This window comes from Camelus bactrianus, chromosome X (assembly GCF_048773025.1).
Source record: "Camelus bactrianus isolate YW-2024 breed Bactrian camel chromosome X, ASM4877302v1, whole genome shotgun sequence".
In the NCBI taxonomy this organism is placed as follows: domain Eukaryota; kingdom Metazoa; phylum Chordata; class Mammalia; order Artiodactyla; family Camelidae; genus Camelus; species Camelus bactrianus.
The window spans coordinates 77,943,624-77,953,943 of record NC_133575.1 but is presented as its reverse complement, the minus strand read 5'-3'; the positions used below and the strand labels follow the sequence as shown (position 1 = coordinate 77,953,943).

At 37.3% G+C, this 10,320-nt stretch overlaps 1 pseudogene; it reads right to left on the bottom strand.

Annotated features, from left to right (window-relative positions):
- Window positions 1-2,866: 2,866 nt before the first annotated feature.
- Window positions 2,867-3,077, bottom strand: LOC105065945 (SNRPN upstream reading frame protein-like; annotated as a pseudogene).
- Between the last annotated feature and the right edge of the window lie 7,243 nt (window positions 3,078-10,320).

Genomic DNA, 10,320 nt, shown 5'->3' with positions numbered 1-10,320 from the left:
AAAAATCCCAAGAAAAATGTATTATGGCCAAATGTAATGTGCTGAAAATCATTTTTCCTTTTCATAGGGATCATTTCAGTTCTAGAAAGTGTGCTTTTTTAAGTATATTAAAAGAAATTCAGACAAGTTTTTAAATCCTGTTATCTCTGTAATGACTTAGTTTCTAGACAAAATTGGCATCCTTTTAAAAGCTTCATTTTTTTTTTCTGTTCTTCCTTTTTCAATAAATATGGCCTAGAAGATAAGCCTGTTGTATGAACCCACAGACTGAAGGCAAAAACAGAAGACAGGAAGGAGGTTACATAATTTCGTATGATAAAGCCAAGATAAGAGAGAAATCAAATCACTCTCATCTCTTTGCAGCTGATTTTGAACTTGCCAGTGTAGAAGGTAATAATGCACACTTCAATCTATCTTCCTAATAACTACCTCTTTAATGAGACTTTAATTGTCTGCGTGTGTTGTTCCCATTCTATTCTTTTGTTTTTAAACATTTACAGTTTTTGCTTCTTTTTTTTTTTTTTTTGCGGTCAACTTTACACATTCAGTATTTTCTATTTTAAAAAGTTTTGATTGAAATGTTATCTTAGCTTTATATTTCTTCTCCTTCCCTCCCACACTCAGACACCAGCCCCTTTGAAGTATCTTGAGTGACCACATACATATTGCCTGAGCTATTTCTGCCATGAGTTTAAAAGCACCATGCATAAGTCATCCCCTATTTTCTTCTCACTCCCTTTCAATTCAAAGTGTGTGCTCTCTTGGCAATACAAAATGATACATTTCAACAGAGCACAATTTATAAAATGCCTGTTAGACCATTTTTGTTTTATAAGGAATCAAATGTTCATGTCTTAAATATTGGCCAATCCTAAGTACTTTAGAGTGGAGGTTATAAGAGCATGACCCAATAATGTCATCGTATGTCTTGAAGTTAACTTAATAATATTATTATCTTCAAACAAATGTTTCCATTCATCCTATTCCACAGACCATTTTCAATTATAAACTATAAACTAAAATTGAAATTGTCAAGTCCCATCAACAAGTGTTGATCAAGCACATCTCAGCTCTTTAAAGCCACTACAGCTGAGAACATGTCTTACTGAACCAAACTGGGGTCCACTTGCCTGCGTGCAGTAAAGCCAATCTACAGACACCAGGTTATGGTGAAGGAAAGTGAAGTGTTTATTATAAGATGCCAGACATGGAGTCGGGACAGCTAGTGCTCAAAAACCCAAACTCCTTGTGGGTTTCAGGGAAGCATTTTTAAAGGCCAGGTGAGGGAAGGAGTTCCAGAATATGGGATCAGCTCATACACAGTTCTCTGACTGGTTGATGGTGAGGTAACTGAGTGGTGTCACAGGGTTAACAACATCAATCCACAGGCTCCAGTCAGCCTGGGGGTTACAGGCTCATGGTCATCAAGTAGTTAAGTCTTCCATTTGGTGGGGGTTTTGGCATCAGTATAACAACTCAGGAAATGTGCATCAGATACTATTATCTGGGTACTCCAGAGAGGAGCTAAAGTAGAGGATGAGGGGAAGGGGTCTGTCCCAGGAAGGTCCCATAGGATCCTGCTCTGTTACACATGTATTTTCTTCCTTGATTTCTCTTCCTATTATTGCCTTTCCACGTATATTTGTGATTTAAATTTAAGTTTTTGAATATGGCTACTGAAATAACTACAATGTTTGACTAAACTGGGATAAAATCAAACAGCTTTTTGAATTTATTTCCTGAAATGAATGGCCAAGGGTGAAGTTTGAAACTTAAACCAAATTCTACGTATTTCCAAACAATTGATTCTCGGCAAGTATAGAATTGCTTAATCATTTTAAAACTAAGAAGTCTAAAAATTAGTTACTGTGTAAAAGGCATAATCGACCCTCATTATTTGCAGATTCCATATTTGTGAATTTGCTTCTCTGCTAAAATTTATTTGTAAATCATAAATTCAATTCACATTGTGCATTTTCTGTCATTTGTGGACTTGTGCAGTGAAGAAAAATTTCAGTCGCCAATGTGTGGGTTCCCAGCTGAAGTCAAACAAGGCAACAATTGGCTTCCTTGTTTCTGCTCTCATGCTATAAAAAGTGTACTTTTTTTGATTTATTTGCTGCTACATTTTTCACATTTTTTGTGCTTTTTGTTGGTGATTTTGCTGTTTCCAATGGCCCCCAAGCATAGTGTTGAAGTGCTGTCAAGTGTTTCCAAGCTCAAAAAGGCTGTAATGTGACTTACACAGAAAATACATGTATTAGATAAGCATCATTCAAGCATGAGTTATTAGTGCTGTTGGCTATGAGCCCAATGTTAATGAGTTAACAAAATGTATTAAATAAGGTGTATTTAAACAGAAACACACATAAAATAAGTTTATATATTGATTGGTTGATGAAGATGTTGTCACCAAAGGCTCACAGGAACCTAACCTTGCATTACCCCTGGGAGCAATGGTTCAATACTTTATAAAACATAATTACCACAAATAATAAGAATCAATTGTATTTTAAACTCGGGTTCAGTTAGAACCACCAAGAAATTGGCTACACAAATAAATTAAGAAAGTGTCTTTCTATGCCAAGATCTCTGGGTCATAGGCCCTTGAAATTTTCCATAAGAAGAGTACTAAAATTGAGTTAATTTATTTTGATAAAGATAATTCCCTGTTTCAGACAATAAGATGTCTGTGATCAGCAAATGTATCTCTAACAAAGTTTAAAAAGAACATTTGAAAATTCTTAGTTACCTTTTTTTTTCCCGTAGCTAATAGCTTTATTACACTGTAGCTGATTCAAATACATTGATTCATTGTCAGCTAGTTTTCCCCTTTTAAACAATATCATGATTTTTCAATACTGCTTTAGCCATCTCTCGGCTTCTCAGCTAAGAATGCCTGTCTCAGGTCCACCTGAAATCCACCACAGGTGCTTGCTGCCGCTGAGACTGCTTCAGGGACAGAAGATACTCTTGGTTGCTCAGTGCGTCCTTCTTTGTTTGCCTTGGACTTTTATCTCTGGTGCACGGTGGCCTGTAGTCCACCTCAGGTGTAAGCCATTCCTGGCCAGCTCCATCAAGCCAGTGGTCGCTCCTCAGATCACAGTGTCAAGCAGCCACTCAGCTCACCTTGGCTACCTTATAACACAGCAACAGTGAACATGTGTGATAAGGTCACCAAAATAATTGTTGCCAAGGTATATAACCCCACAAAGTGAAACCATGTTTTAAAAAGTCAGGCAGTAAAGAGATTTTTCTCTTGTCTAGTTTCCTAAATGTGTATAAGATATTGCATGAGCTAAAAAAAGGCCAAATGACAACATGTGAGAGATGATTTTGTTGTGGTGGTGAGGTGTTGGGTTGTCCTTGGTTATCATTTGAGGCCAATTCTATTTCTTAGGGTAGAAAATGTCTTTGGTATACTGTGTTGCTAAATAATAAAACTTAACGCTCTTTTGCCTTGAAACAATTTATTCTATCATCTCAATTCTTACAGCACCAGATTTGCAATATATGGTAGTCTACAGTATGTTTGACAAGTGGCTTGGGTTACAAGCAAAGTAGAGTTCCATCTGTTGGCAACTTAAGTGCAGTAATGCACCCTAAGTAAGGGCTGTGAATAGAACAACGGGGCTACTTTGATCGTTCTGTAGGCAAAGCACAATAAGTGTTGATTAATGTGAGATTTATTGACAGGTTATGAACCAGGGAGGCAAGAGGGTGGCCAGCTAGTCACTGCCTAATGTCTAAATTGCAGCACCAGAGTGATTTTCACTTTCCTTCAGCACATTTCCTGTATTCCCATTTTAAGTCACAGCAGTCATAGATTTTCTACCAGTCATCTTCACCTGTTCCTTAGCCATCGGAAGACCTGCTTATTTGGCACTAATTCTAGGTATCTTCCCTAAATTTTTCTTGGCTTTATTTCTTCCCATTATGCCTTTTAAATAATAAATGTAATTAGTGGTTCCATAAGACTTAATATTTAAAGCACTTTCATAGTTGTTAAAAAGTCAGTCCTTACCACATCCATGAAAGTTAGACCAGGTCTGTTCTCTCATCTACCCCAGACGCCTTCCTGTCAAAAATAAAAACTTTATAAACTCCGTTTAGTGAAGGACCACATTTTGTATATTCTCAGCAGACCAGGGTGTGAGTCCTGAGGACTTAATCCACATTTAACAGTAACTGGGACATGTGCTAAGGTACTACTGACCATATGCTACTTCCAACAAGGGGTCAGGTCTTATTTTATTAAGCTTGTATATAATACATAACACATTTCCATACACACCTGGGCAATGAAAAGAAAATTGATGACTATGAGTAAGGTAAGTAAAATATACTCCCTCCTGGATTCAAAGTGATTATCTAATTGAGGCAAATTACCTTATCCAGGATTTGCTTATAATAGAAAATGTAGCTCCTGAAAGGCTTAATGACACTGAATTGGTACCCTTTTGAACTAAATTACTTCTTCAGAGAGCAAAATGGTCTTCCTGGAAGAGGTAATTTACCTTAAACATATGAGCACTTTACCTCAAAGAAAAAGTACCAATTTGCTCCGGGAACACCATTCTTTAGTTGCCCACCCTTCTGCACAAAGAATTGGCCATTGCAAACTATTTGTCTGTTACTGTTTAAGTCTTTCAAAGTACAGCCAGTGTTTTCCTCCTTAAAGTGGCCATATTGGAACATTAACTCTCTGAGGACAGGGATCTGCTCTCAGTTGGAAATTTAGTTTGTGCTAATTAAAATAGTATGCTTGTAAAAGGTTTGTTTCATGAGGGGAAACTTCACTGCTGTGACTCTAGCACAAGTGAGGTGAAAATGGCTGATAATCCTTCCTAGGTAAAGCCTGTTTGGGGGAACAGCCCACTCCTTTAATTGAATTCATTCTCTGAACCCTTGAAAAATAGCAATAGTCCAGATCCTGAAAACCCTCTCAGTCAGTCTTTTATCAAACAGTTCTTATAAGTGCTAATGAAGAGCCCCCCTTGAGCTCACAGACTCTCTACTGCAGACCAACCCTCTGCTCCAAGCACTATTTTAGGTGTAAGGCCTTTTGTACAAACATTCTCAAATACTCTTATACTGTGGATTCACTATTTGGACTTTATTTTTCTTGCACTTCATTGTTGCCCTTCTGCATATTTCAATAAGCCATCCCTAAATCCTTTTTATTGCTATGATTGCTTTTGCTGTTGTGGCTATTCGGAAATGGAATTGGCAGAGGCCAGATAGAAGAAGATATTCACTGTGTTTATTTCCTTACCACTCAGTATCTATAAGCGTTCTATTCCCATCTATGATATTCATTCCAAGCCTGTCCAGTTTAGACCTTGGTTTTATCTTTCTACTGTGTTTCTAATCTGGCAAATCTTGGTGGTATTTGTAATTTAAAAAACCAAACCAAACAAACAAACAAAAAAAAACCCTTAATTTCATATCAGCAATGAATGCAGTTAAATGTCCCTGGATCATTAAGGAGGATATTAAACAAAAATATTGTTAATATCTAAAACTATTCTGACATTATCTTACATTTTCAAGCCACCTGATATTGCGCAAATGAACTTTCTTCATTTTCTGGTCACTAACAGATGATTCACTGATAATCATTTCTTTGTCAGACCTTTACAACCTAGTGTTTACCACAACTCTGGTTTCTTTAGGCTGCAGATGTCAAGGCTTCTCTTCTTGTCCGTTTCCCTACACACTCAAAAGAGACAGGTCTTCCTCACACAGCCCCCTCCAACTGCTCAGTGGGCTTCAGTTCAAAAAGCTCTGTTTAATTTACAGATCAATGTGTTTCTGTTTGTTTCAATGAGCCCACACACTGTTAAGTGTAATTTTTCCTGTGGTTAAATGCATGTTTTTCCTTTGAGAGTGACTGTTTTGTAATGGTGTAACTACAGCCCACACTTACTCCTTAAAAACAGAATTGACCTTTTTTCTCCTTTTCAACCTTATAAATTTTCAAGAAAGCTTGAGAGATAACAAAACCTGATTTCAACCTATCTCATTGTACATCAGGCACATTGCCTTCTCCACTGGATTGTATCTTTGAAATGGTAGAGCAATGCACAAATCTACCATGCACATGTTTAATTCATTGGCTGACCTTTTAAAACGTAGATTTTGTCATTAAACTAAAAGTGACCCCAACCTTTAGATCCACAGTACAATAACATTTAGACCCATAATATCTCTATACAGGGATCCGTGATTTAAAACCAGGGGTTTAGGATTAAATAAATTGATCTTTCTCTCTCTTTTTGCTTCCAAGTTCCACTCTACTTTTTGTCCATCTCTCACTCCTGAGAGATGAGGCAAATTAACTCCTTACAGTTAAAGGGAGCAGGAGACTCTAGGAGAAAGGAACCATTTTTCTGAAACAACATTTATCAATTGTGGATCTGAGTCATTAAACTGACTTTGCTGAGGTGGGAATTGTCACAAGCTGTTCCCATAACCCCTCCTTCTTCCCCACTGCACTGCCCACCCCTCAGCACACACCTGGTCTCTGGACATTGTACAACTTTCCTATCCTGTATTATACGGCAACTAATTCTGGAACTGTGGCCTCCTTGACAGGTGAGACCAGGTCAATGTATCTTAGTATCCCCAAAGCCTAGCACAATGCCTGGGACATGTGGGCTCACTGAATAAATGTCTGGACAGGGATCAGTTAAGTCATTAATTGAACTTTAAATTTTTCTGATGCTCTGACAGTTTTCTCCAATCTTGAAACTACAGTTAAGGGTGAACAGAGGGCAGAGCCTCACAATCGCACTGTCCTGAATTCCCTCAACTTTCATTCTATCAAAACAGAAAAAGACATAATTCTCGGAATGTTAAGAGGCAGTGGTCCAGTCAGTGCTGTCTTTACTGTGCCATTATTAGCTAAATAGAATACACCTGCATTAATATTGCCATTAAATTATCTGTAAAATTCCAGACTTCCACTCAAAGTACTATGGTCAATAGGTTACTGAAATACATCCGCAATTGTTCATTGATACTGGCAGAAAAACAAAGATAAATAGACATACTAAAATTTATAATCATGCCTTCTTTTATGGGCTCTACATTTATCTGACAGTATCAATAAATATCCCACTACAGGTACAATGGTATCCAGAATTCATCAGAAAAAGACTTTTAAAACATCCTCACATCAACAGAAAATGACAGACACATGTAAGTGAAAACTAACTTTATTAGAAAAATAATTGCACTGAATTCCTGTAATTGGATGGCTCTAAAAATCACCACAGTTTCAATTACTCAAGGATTGTGATGGAATTTCACCTCGTGAAAATGCAAGAACTTAACCAAATTATTTATTTCTTTTAAATGGTGGATAACATGAATAGAAGTATTACTATGTTATTTAAATCTAATTTAAAAACATAATTTACATGATGAAAATTGCCCTACTTCTTAATCAGAGTCACTGTGGTGGAACTGTTTTAATAAAAGTTTCTTTTTTTATATATAATTTAGCTTTCCTATTAGAAAATGAATTCTTCTATCTCCAAATTACAAATTGGCTCGCACTTTTAACCTTTTCTCTGATCCCGAAGCTTGCCTGAGACGGAGTGAAGAGGGTGCCACCGCATAACCCCATTGCCTTTGCTTTGCATTTCTGTCCCATACAATTGTCAGACTTGTATTATGCTAGTCCCCAGTTTAACACCATTACTACCCAGTGAGAGAGTGCCCAGAGAAAGAGGTGGAACTGAACGTGTTCCAGGCGGCTAACCTTCCCATGGCTCCCCATCTATCACAAGGCACCCAGCCCCCCTCAGCTTCTTCCTGCAAATGTGATTGCTTTCTCATCACCAAGGAGAAGCCAGGGCAGCATGAAAAAGATATGCAACCTCAGGGAAAAGAAAGGAGATATGCAAACTAAACAGTCTTTTTATAGATATCATTGAATCCCATCAATTGTTGATACTGACCCCTGACAGGAGGAAATTGCATGGATTAGCAGAATCGAGAATTACAGTTCTAAGAATCATTTTAGGTCATAGGATCAAATAGCTGGCAGGTACCTTAGAGACCATTTCTCCTACCCTTTCATTTTGTCAACAAGGAAACTGAGACTCAGGGAAAATAAGTGACTTGCCTATTGTTGCACACTCATAAATGTATCACCCTGAACTAGAACCCAAGTCTCTTAACTTACAGCTCAGTACTTCTTCCCCCATCACCCATTTGGTTCCAATGAGTGAAGCCCAGCGCCTCAGTGCAATTATTTTATCAGTGCTTTCATCCTCACCCTCTCCAGTCCCTCAGAATTTCTTTTGCCTATCTACTCTCTTTTCAATACATATTTACATTTGAATGTATTTTATAATGTAAAACCTGTATTCCTAAAGCTTTTATTTTTTTTTCCATAACTACTACCAATCTAACTTTTGCCAGCTTTAAAGCCCCTGTTCCCACATGTCACAGTCACCTGACCTATATCAGGCCAGATTGTTTGCCCACAGGACTGACAGAGCTCATAAAATTCAATGCCTACTGTCAAAATTCATGGTGACCTCCCCAAGGATATTGTTAAAAGAAATGAAAGATGATGCAGCAATTTAGTTAATTAAAAATACACTTGTAATGAGTTTGAAAGAAAAGTAAGCATTTTCAGACACCAGCATGACAAAATATAGATGCTAAAGGACTATATGCAAAACTACTTAATCTTATAAATGTCATTTTAATTCCAGCTAATGGACATGGACACTTTAAAAAAAATGTAAAGGAACTGGATAGTAATTGATAAACTCTGCCTCACCAAAGTAGGGCACTGCATATAGAAATCTAGGCTCCGTCTTGATTTTACATATTGTGTTAATGAGTATATAAAAGGCCTATTTAGGTTTTCATTTAGATGTTTTATTTAGGATGGAAAATTAGATTATGTGTGTAAGAAACTGCCATTGAATTATAATTACACATAAGTCATCAGGATATGAAGTTTTAAAAAGTCTTATCAGATAATGTAAGCAGAATAGTAACAATAAATAATACAACAATGAGAAATAGCAATTGCTCTGAATTGTGTATTAAATATATCAAAACTAAATGACTATATAGCACTAAGATGGTTAAATTGCTCCCTTTTTCTGCTTCTTTCTCCTCTATTTCTCTTCTCTCTAATCTATCCTCTATACCTAGCTATAACATTCACTTTTGGGGGTATTTGCCCATCCCATGACCCCATTTCCTACAATCCCCCAGCAGGGGTGGGCCCCGACTGCTGTATGTGTACCATGTACCCAGTACCACATCTCCCTCTGAGCCCATGACGATTGGACGTGAGGAAACCTCCATTCTAAGCTGGGCTGATTTTTCTTCTGGGCCCTCCCCTAAGCCATAGCTGATCAGATGAGGGTGAGCATTTACCTCAAGGTGTGCCAACCAGATTCTCCTAGGCATTTGGACTTGGGAGGCAGAGATGTGGGTCAGCCTCTGCTGTTTGAATAAACCAAGAACGTTAGAAATGCAGAAGCTGCAAGGAGGTCATGCTTTTGTATTTACTGTATTTGCTGATATTATGAAATTTGCTCCGGAAAGAAGGTGGTAAAAAAGAGAAGCTTCCCAGTTTCTTGACAGCTTTCCAATCAGTTTCCAGTTACCCATAAGATGGAAGCTTCCCTTTCTACCTTGGATTTCCCTGAAACACTGGATTTCTTACAAACATTTTTCAATTAAGCTAGTTTTAGTGGGCTTCTGTTATCTACAATGAAATGCACTATAAAGACCCTTTTTCTGTCTTTTTTCTTTTCTTTCACCTTTTTTACAAACACGCAAACTACATATACACATACGTACACTTACATATTCACACACATGCATACTTATTTAAATTTTAAGTCAAGAATTCTAGAACTCCATATAGTGGGCAACTTTGAATCCCTATACTTTGCCACTTTATATCTTTATTCATTTCATCAGCTACAATGTTTTTTAGGGATCTATAAAAATAACAGGAAATGAGTGTTGGGAATCACCTGTCCCAAAAGGCCTGCAACACATTATGTTTCCCCTCTCTTCACTAGCGTCTCACTGGATACGGAATCATACTTCCTGACTTAGTCTTGCTGATATTTCTAATCATTCACAGAGCATGTGTACTTATTGAAATTAATAGCCTACAGTTCCAGTGTGACACTGGAATAGATAACTTGAAGCTGTGTCTCCTTAGCTATCTGTGAGCAGCAATGTTGTGATTCATCTTGATGTTAGCAAAATATACAGAAAACATCTTAGGAATGAGCTATATGGTTCACTTTTTATTCAGTTACATAACTA